Source organism: Hyla sarda, chromosome 9, assembly GCF_029499605.1.
Source record: "Hyla sarda isolate aHylSar1 chromosome 9, aHylSar1.hap1, whole genome shotgun sequence".
Classification (NCBI taxonomy): Eukaryota; Metazoa; Chordata; class Amphibia; order Anura; family Hylidae; genus Hyla; species Hyla sarda.
Window position 1 is genome coordinate 151,802,184 of NC_079197.1, and position 7,368 is coordinate 151,809,551.

Consider the following 7,368-nt stretch of genomic DNA (forward strand, 5'->3'; position numbering starts at 1 on the left):
CATTGTAGTTCATCTTGGATCGCTTTAAAGTGGTTCGAAATCCTTAACGCAGGCCAACCAAACAAGACCGCGTGGCCTAATGGATAAGGTGTCTGACTTCGAATCAGAAGATTGAGGGTTCGAGTCCCTTCGTGGTCGCATTTGGTTGACGTGTTCATTTCCTCTTTTAACGTTCGTAAGAATGTGCTCTCATGACTCCTAAAAGTAGAATATCAGTTAGAGGCACGTGACCGTGTCTTAGGCCAAAAACGCATTGTCAGAAGTGGGATTTGAACCCACGCCTCCATCTGGAGACCAAAACACCAAAGTATGGGGAAGAAACTACTCTTGAGTTTGGCACCTTAGACCACTCGGCCATCCTGACTAACACAGCTACCGTATCTTTTCCTCTTCCCCCTTGGGAACACTAAAAATTTTAAATATCCCTTTGTTATTGTCGGAGAATGAGGAATATCAATGTTTGTTGATTAGAGAGAGAAACAGCAATCTTTTTTTTTTTTCAGAAGTGGGAGATCAGTGATAAGTGGAAATCATCTTTTACACATTGTAATTAATCTTGGATAGTTTTAAAGTAGTTCGGAATCCTTAACACGGGCCAACCAGTCAGGACCGTGTGGCCTAATGGATAAGGCGTCTGACTTCGGATCAGAAGATTGAGGGTTCGAGTCCCTTCGTGGTCGCAGTGGCACTTGGTTGACGTGTTCATCTCCTTTTAACGTTCGTAAGAATGTGCTCTCATGACTCCTAAAAGTAAAATATCAGTTAGAGGCACGTGACCGTGTCTTAGGCCAAAAACACATTGTCAGAAGTGGGATTTGAACCCACGCCTCCATCTGGAGACCAGAACACCCAAGTATGGGGAAGAAACTACTCTTGAGTCTGGCGCCTTAGACCACTCGGCCATCCTGACAAACACAGCTTCCTTACCTTTTCCTCTTCCCCCTTGGGAACACTATAAATGTTAAATATCCCTTTGTTATAGTCGGAGGATGAAGAATATCAATGTTTGTTGATTAGAGAGAGAAACAGCAATCTCTTTTTTTTTCAGAAGTGGGAGATCAGTGATAAGTGGAAATCATCTTTTACACATTGTAGTTCATCTTGGATCGCTTTAAAGTGGTTCGAAATCCTTAACGCAGGCCAACCAAACAAGACCGCGTGGCCTAATGGATAAGGCGTCTGACTTCGAATCAGAAGATTGAGGGTTCGAGTCCCTTCGTGGTCGCATTTGGTTGACGTGTTCATCTCCTTTTAACGTTCGTAAGAATGTGCTCTCATGACTCCTAAAAGTAAAATGTCAGTTAGAGGCACGTGACCGTGTCTTAGGCCAAAAACGCATTGTCAGAAGTGGGATTTGAACCCACGCCTCCATCTGGAGACCAGAACACCCAAGTATGGGGAAGAAACTACTCTTGAGTGTGGCGCCTTAGACCACTCGGCCATCCTGACAAACACAGCTTCCTTACCTTTTCCTCTTCCCCCTTGCGAACACTAAAAATGTTAAATATACCTTTGTTATAGTCGGAGGATGAAGAATATCAATGTTTGTTTATTAGAGAGAGAAACAGCAATCTTTTTTTTTTTCAGAGTTGGGAGATCAGTGATAAATGGAAATCATCTTTTACACATTGTAGTTCATCTTGGATCGCTTTAAAGTGGTTCGAAATCCTAAACGCAGGCCAACCAAACAAGACCGCGTGGCCTAATGGATAAGGCGTCTGACTTCGGATCAGAAGATTGAGGGTTCGAGTCCCTTCGTGGTCGCATTTGGTTGACTTGTTCATTTCCTCTTTTAACGTTCGTAAGAATGTGCTCTCATGACTCCTAAAAGTAGAATATCAGTTAGAGGCACGTGACCGTGTCTTAGGCCAAAAACGCATTGTCAGAAGTGAGATTTGAACCCACGCCTCCATCTGAAGACCAGAACACCCAAGTATGGGGAAGAAACTACTCTTGAGTCTGGCGCCTTAGACCACTCGGCCATCCTCACAAACACAGCCACCGTACCTTTTCCTCTTCCCCCTTGGGAACACTAAAAATGTTAAATATCCCTTTGTTATTGTCGGAGAATGAAGAATATCAATGTTTGTTGATTAGAGAGAGAAACAGCAATCTTTTTTTTTTCAGAAGTGGGAGATCAGTGATAAGTGGAAATCATCTTTTACACATTGTAATTAATCTTGGATAGTTTTAAAGTAGTTCGGAATCCTTAACACGGGCCAACCAGTCAGGACCGTGTGGCCTAATGGATAAGGCGTCTGACTTCGGATCAGAAGATTGAGGGTTTGAGTCCCTTCGTGGTCGCAGTGGCACTTGGTTGACGTGTTGCAGAAAGAGAAATCCTGTCTTACAAAAAACAGGAGGAAAAGGAACCCTATTAGTTAGAGGGTTATAGAAGAGGCTCCTCGCTCGGTTTCGCCGCATTATTGGCAAAAACGGCGCAAAAAAACGAGCCGGGAGCGAAAGAGAGAAACAGGAAGTGACGTCAGACGCCGCTGACGCACTTCCGGCCGGGGCCGCGATTGGAGTCGCGGCTCCGAGGATAGGAGCAGATGGGCGCAAACTAAGCCCAGAACTGCAAGTAAGAGAAACCCCCCCCCCCTCCAACAGGAGTAAGGGGGTCACCATCTGTCCCACTGTCCGGGAGGACAGAAAAAAACACAATGAGGCAGAGGATGACCCTCTTACTTATACAGGGGGTTGTGGGTGTGTCTTACTGATTGTTTAATTAGGTTCAATAAAACTTCCATCTGTCCTACCAGTTCGCGGGGGGTGGAATACCCCATCTGTGCTACTGGTTAGGACGTAAGGGAATGAAGAATATCAATGTTTGTTGATTAGAGAGAGAAACAGCAATCTTTTTTTTTTTCAGAAGTGGGAGATCAGTGATAAGTGGAAATCATCTTTTACACATTGTAGTTCATCTTGGATCGCTTTAAAGTGGTTCGAAATCCTTAACGCAGGCCAACCAAACAAGACCGCGTGGCCTAATGGATAAGGCGTCTGACTTCGAATCAGAAGATTGAGGGTTCGAGTCCCTTGTGGTCGCATTTGGTTGACGTGTTCATTTCCTCTTTTAACGTTCGTAAGAATGTGCTCTCATGACTCCTAAAAGTAAAATGTCAGTTAGAGGCACGTGACCGTGTCTTAGGCCAAAAACGCATTGTCAGAAGTGGGATTTGAACCCACGCCTCCATCTGGAGACCAGAACACCCAAGTATGGGGAAGAAACTACTCTTGAGTCTGGCGCCTTAGACCACTCGGCCATCCTGACAAACACAGCTTCCTTACCTTTTCCTCTTCCCCCTTGGGAACACTAAAAATGTTAAATATACCTTTGTTATAGTCGGAGGATGAAGAATATCAATGTTTGTTGATTAGAGAGAGAAACAGCAATCTTTTTTTTTTTCAGAAGTGGGAGATCAGTGATAAGTGGAAATCATCTTTTACACATTGTAGTTCATCTTGGATCGCTTTAAAGTGGTTCGAAATCCTTAACGCAGGCCAACCAAACAAGACCGCGTGGCCTAATGGATAAGGCGTCTGACTTCGAATCAGAAGATTGAGGGTTCGAGTCCCTTGTGGTCGCATTTGGTTGACGTGTTCATTTCCTCTTTTAACGTTCGTAAGAATGTGCTCTCATGACTCCTAAAAGTAGAATATCAGTTAGAGGCACGTGACCGTGTCTTAGGCCAAAAACACATTGTCAGAAGTGGGATTTGAACCCACGCCTCCATCTGAAGACCAGAACACCCAAGTATGGGGAAGAAACTACTCTTGAGTCTGGCGCCTTAGACCACTCGGCCATCCTGACAAACACAGCTTCCTTACCTTTTCCTCTTCCCCCTTGGGAACACTATAAATGTTAAATATCCCTTTGTTATAGTCGGAGGATGAAGAATATCAATGTTTGTTGATTAGAGAGAGAAACAGCAATCTCTTTTTTTTTCAGAAGTGGGAGATCAGTGATAAGTGGAAATCATCTTTTACACATTTACCTCAGAGCAAGCTATCGCCACTGATGCAGACGCAGAAGCAGTGGAGTAGGAGCGCCTCATGGCACAGTCAGCCTTCCGATCCATTGGATCCTGCAAGGAAGACCCATCCTCGGCAGGGACCACTGTCCTCTTGGACAGTTTGGCAACTGCCATGTCAACCTTAGGGACAGGGCCCCAGGAAGAAAGCTGAGATTCCTGTATAGGAAACATGGTCTTAAATCTTTTAGTTAAGACCGGACCCTTTTCTGGTTTTTTCCATTCCGTTCTAAGCACGGACAGAAGGGTATCATCCGCTTTAAAGACCCTAGGTCCCTTAGAGGCGGAGGTAGAGGCTTCCCCGGGATCAACATCCTGGTCCCCCGACCGGATGGATCTCAGAAGACGCTGGGTCTTTTCCAGCGGAAAAAAATAAGATGCAGTGACCTCCTCATCCAAAGAGGAGGACTTGGAATCTTCTCTCTCCTGATCCACAGACATCTCCATTCTGGGAGGTGAAGAAGGTCTGGCGCGTTTCTGAGAGACAACGTGTTTCAGCTCCTCAATAGAGGCTTGCATAGCCGACATGTTAGAGGAGACCCACACATACATATCCTGGACTGTAGGTTCAGTCTGATGGGAAGGTAGAGACTTAGCCCTACAAGGAGGGCACCTGGAAAATTCATAATTATCCTCCAGGGGAGTATTGCAGTCATGGCAAGAGAGGTGCTTGCGCTTGGCGGATCTTTTTGCCAAGCCTTCACGATCCCCTGAGCCCTCGGTCGACATATCTAGGTAAATATGAGAGGAGTGATTAGATAATGTAGCGGCAAGAAAAAATTGCGGCTAGCTAAAATATAATAAAAATACCCAAAGTTCTCAGCAAGAGACCAGGTAAGAGAGATAGGGAAACAGTAGTATCCGCAAGGATGCACTACTAAGACTCAAAAAGACAGGACTGTGGAAGTACCAACAGCTCTGCGCTCTAGGAGGCTGAATGGCAGCCTAGGGGGAGTTTAAATATCCTCCTGGCTGGCGCCAAAACAAGACTCCGCCCACAAGGCGGAGTTGCAGAAAGAGAAATCCTGTCTTACAAAAAACAGGAGGAAAAGGAACCCTATTAGTTAGAGGGTTATAGAAGAGGCTCCTCGCTCGGTTTCGCCGCATTATTGGCAAAAACGGCGCAAAAAAACGAGCCGGGAGCGAAAGAGAGAAACAGGAAGTGACGTCAGACGCCGCTGACGCACTTCCGGCCGGGGCCGCGATTGGAGTCGCGGCTCCGAGGATAGGAGCAGATGGGCGCAAACTAAGCCCAGAACTGCAAGTAAGAGAAACCCCCCCCCCTCCAACAGGAGTAAGGGGGTCACCATCTGTCCCACTGTCCGGGAGGACAGAAAAAAACACAATGAGGCAGAGGATGACCCTCTTACTTATACAGGGGGTTGTGGGTGTGTCTTACTGATTGTTTAATTAGGTTCAATAAAACTTCCATCTGTCCTACCAGTTCGCAGGGGGTGGAATACCCCATCTGTGCTACTGGTTAGGACGTAAGGGAATGAAGAATATCAATGTTTGTTGATTAGAGAGAGAAACAGCAATCTTTTTTTTTTTCAGAAGTGGGAGATCAGTGATAAGTGGAAATCATCTTTTACACATTGTAGTTCATCTTGGATCGCTTTAAAGTGGTTCGAAATCCTTAACGCAGGCCAACCAAACAAGACCGCGTGGCCTAATGGATAAGGCATCTGACTTCGAATCAGAAGATTGAGGGTTCGAGTCCCTTGTGGTCGCATTTGGTTGATGTGTTCATTTCCTCTTTTAACGTTAGTAAGAATGTGCTCTCATGACTCCTAAAAGTAGAATATCAGTTAGAGGCACGTGACCGTGTCTTAGGCCAAAAACGCATTTGAACCCACGCCTCCATCTGGAGACCAGAACACCCAAGTATGGGGAAGAAACTACTCTTGAGTCTGGCGCCTTAGACCACTCGGCCATCCTGACAAACACAGCTACCGTACCATTTCCTCTTCCCCCTTGGGAACACTAAAAATGTTAAATATCCCTTTGTTATTGTCGGAGAATGAAGAATATCAATGTTTGTTGATTAGAGAGAGAAACAGCAATCTTTTTTTTTTTCAGAAGTGGGAGATCAGCGATAAGTGGAAATCATCTTTTACACATTGTAATTAATCTTGGATAGTTTTAAAGTAGTTCGGAATCCTTAACACTGGATTTGAACCCACGCCTCCATCTGGAGACCAGAACACCCAAGTATGGGGAAGAAACTACTCTTGAGTCTGGCGCCTTAGACCACTCGGCCATCCTGACAAACACAGCTTCCTTTCCTTTTCCTCTTCCCCCTTGGGAACACTATAAATGTTAAATATCCCTTTGTTATAGTCGGAGGATGAAGAATATCAATGTTTGTTGATTAGAGAGAGAAACAGCAATCTCTTTTTTTTTCAGAAGTGGGAGATCAGTGATAAGTGGAAATCATATTTTACACATTGTAGTTCATCTTGGATCGCTTTAAAGTGGTTCGAAATCCTTAACGCAGGCCAACCAAACAAGACCGCGTGGCCTAATGGATAAGGTGTCTGACTTCGAATCAGAAGATTGAGGGTTCGAGTCCCTTCGTGGTCGCATTTGGTTGACGTGTTCATTTCCTCTTTTAACGTTAGTAAGAATGTGCTCTCATGACTCCTAAAAGTAGAATATCAGTTAGAGGCACGTGACCGTGTCTTAGGCCAAAAACGCATTGTCAGAAGTGGGATTTGAACCCACGCCTCCATCTGGAGACCAGAACACCCAAGTATGGGGAAGAAACTACTCTTGAGTCTGGCGCCTTAGACCACTCGGCCATCCTGACAAACACAGCTACCGTACCATTTCCTCTTCCCCCTTGGGAACACTAAAAATGTTAAATATCCCTTTGTTATTGTCGGAGAATGAAGAATATCAATGTTTGTTGATTAGAGAGAGAAACAGCAATCTTTTTTTTTTTCAGAAGTGGGAGATCAGTGATAAGTGGAAATCATCTTTTACACATTGTAGTTCATCTTGGATCGCTTTAAAGTGGTTCGAAATCCTTAAAGCAGGCCAACCAAACAAGACCGCGTGGCCTAATGGATAAGGCGTCTGACTTCGAATCAGAAGATTGAGGGTTCGAGTCCCTTGTGGTCGCATTTGGTTGACGTGTTCATTTCCTCTTTTAACGTTCGTAAGAATGTGCTCTCATGACTCCTAAAAGTAGAATATCAGTTAGAGGCACGTGACCGTGTCTTAGGCCAAAAACACATTGTCAGAAGTGGGATTTGAACCCACGCCTCCATCTGGAGACCAGAACACCCAAGTATGGGGAAGAAACTACTCTTGAGTCTGGCGCCTTAGACCA

At 45.1% G+C, this 7,368-nt stretch overlaps 11 non-coding genes across 11 annotated transcripts in view; 6 read left to right on the top strand and 5 right to left on the bottom strand.

The window, feature by feature from the left end:
- Positions 1 to 65: 65 nt before the first annotated feature.
- TRNAR-UCG (transfer RNA arginine (anticodon UCG)) lies at positions 66 to 138 on the top strand. Its single transcript has one exon. It is a non-coding gene; the product is annotated as a tRNA-Arg (tRNA).
- Positions 139 to 607: 469 nt separating this feature from the next.
- TRNAR-UCG (transfer RNA arginine (anticodon UCG)) lies at positions 608 to 680 on the top strand. Its single transcript has one exon. It is a non-coding gene; the product is annotated as a tRNA-Arg (tRNA).
- Positions 681 to 800: 120 nt separating this feature from the next.
- On the bottom strand, positions 801 to 910 carry TRNAL-CAA (transfer RNA leucine (anticodon CAA)). The gene is made up of 2 exons: positions 873 to 910; positions 801 to 846 (listed from the first exon to the last, which is right to left on the bottom strand). It is a non-coding gene; the product is annotated as a tRNA-Leu (tRNA).
- Positions 911 to 1,152: 242 nt separating this feature from the next.
- On the top strand, positions 1,153 to 1,225 carry TRNAR-UCG (transfer RNA arginine (anticodon UCG)). The gene has a single exon. It is a non-coding gene; the product is annotated as a tRNA-Arg (tRNA).
- Positions 1,226 to 1,691: 466 nt separating this feature from the next.
- TRNAR-UCG (transfer RNA arginine (anticodon UCG)) lies at positions 1,692 to 1,764 on the top strand. Its single transcript has one exon. It is a non-coding gene; the product is annotated as a tRNA-Arg (tRNA).
- Positions 1,765 to 2,231: 467 nt separating this feature from the next.
- TRNAR-UCG (transfer RNA arginine (anticodon UCG)) lies at positions 2,232 to 2,304 on the top strand. The gene has a single exon. It is a non-coding gene; the product is annotated as a tRNA-Arg (tRNA).
- Positions 2,305 to 3,164: 860 nt separating this feature from the next.
- Positions 3,165 to 3,274, bottom strand: TRNAL-CAA (transfer RNA leucine (anticodon CAA)). The gene is made up of 2 exons: positions 3,237 to 3,274; positions 3,165 to 3,210 (listed from the first exon to the last, which is right to left on the bottom strand). It is a non-coding gene; the product is annotated as a tRNA-Leu (tRNA).
- Positions 3,275 to 3,704: 430 nt separating this feature from the next.
- TRNAL-CAA (transfer RNA leucine (anticodon CAA)) lies at positions 3,705 to 3,814 on the bottom strand. The gene is made up of 2 exons: positions 3,777 to 3,814; positions 3,705 to 3,750 (listed from the first exon to the last, which is right to left on the bottom strand). It is a non-coding gene; the product is annotated as a tRNA-Leu (tRNA).
- Positions 3,815 to 6,544: 2,730 nt separating this feature from the next.
- TRNAR-UCG (transfer RNA arginine (anticodon UCG)) lies at positions 6,545 to 6,617 on the top strand. The gene has a single exon. It is a non-coding gene; the product is annotated as a tRNA-Arg (tRNA).
- Positions 6,618 to 6,733: 116 nt separating this feature from the next.
- Positions 6,734 to 6,843, bottom strand: TRNAL-CAA (transfer RNA leucine (anticodon CAA)). Its single transcript has 2 exons — positions 6,806 to 6,843; positions 6,734 to 6,779 (listed from the first exon to the last, which is right to left on the bottom strand). It is a non-coding gene; the product is annotated as a tRNA-Leu (tRNA).
- A 430-nt stretch (positions 6,844 to 7,273) lies between these two features.
- Positions 7,274 to 7,368, bottom strand: part of TRNAL-CAA (transfer RNA leucine (anticodon CAA)) — a 110-nt gene continuing 15 nt past the window's right edge. Inside the window, exons 1-2 of the tRNA in view lie at positions 7,346 to 7,368; positions 7,274 to 7,319 (exon numbers count right to left, since the gene is read on the bottom strand). The exon at positions 7,346 to 7,368 is cut by the window's right edge and continues 15 nt beyond it. This is a non-coding gene — a tRNA (tRNA-Leu). The remainder of the gene's footprint in view (positions 7,320 to 7,345) is intronic.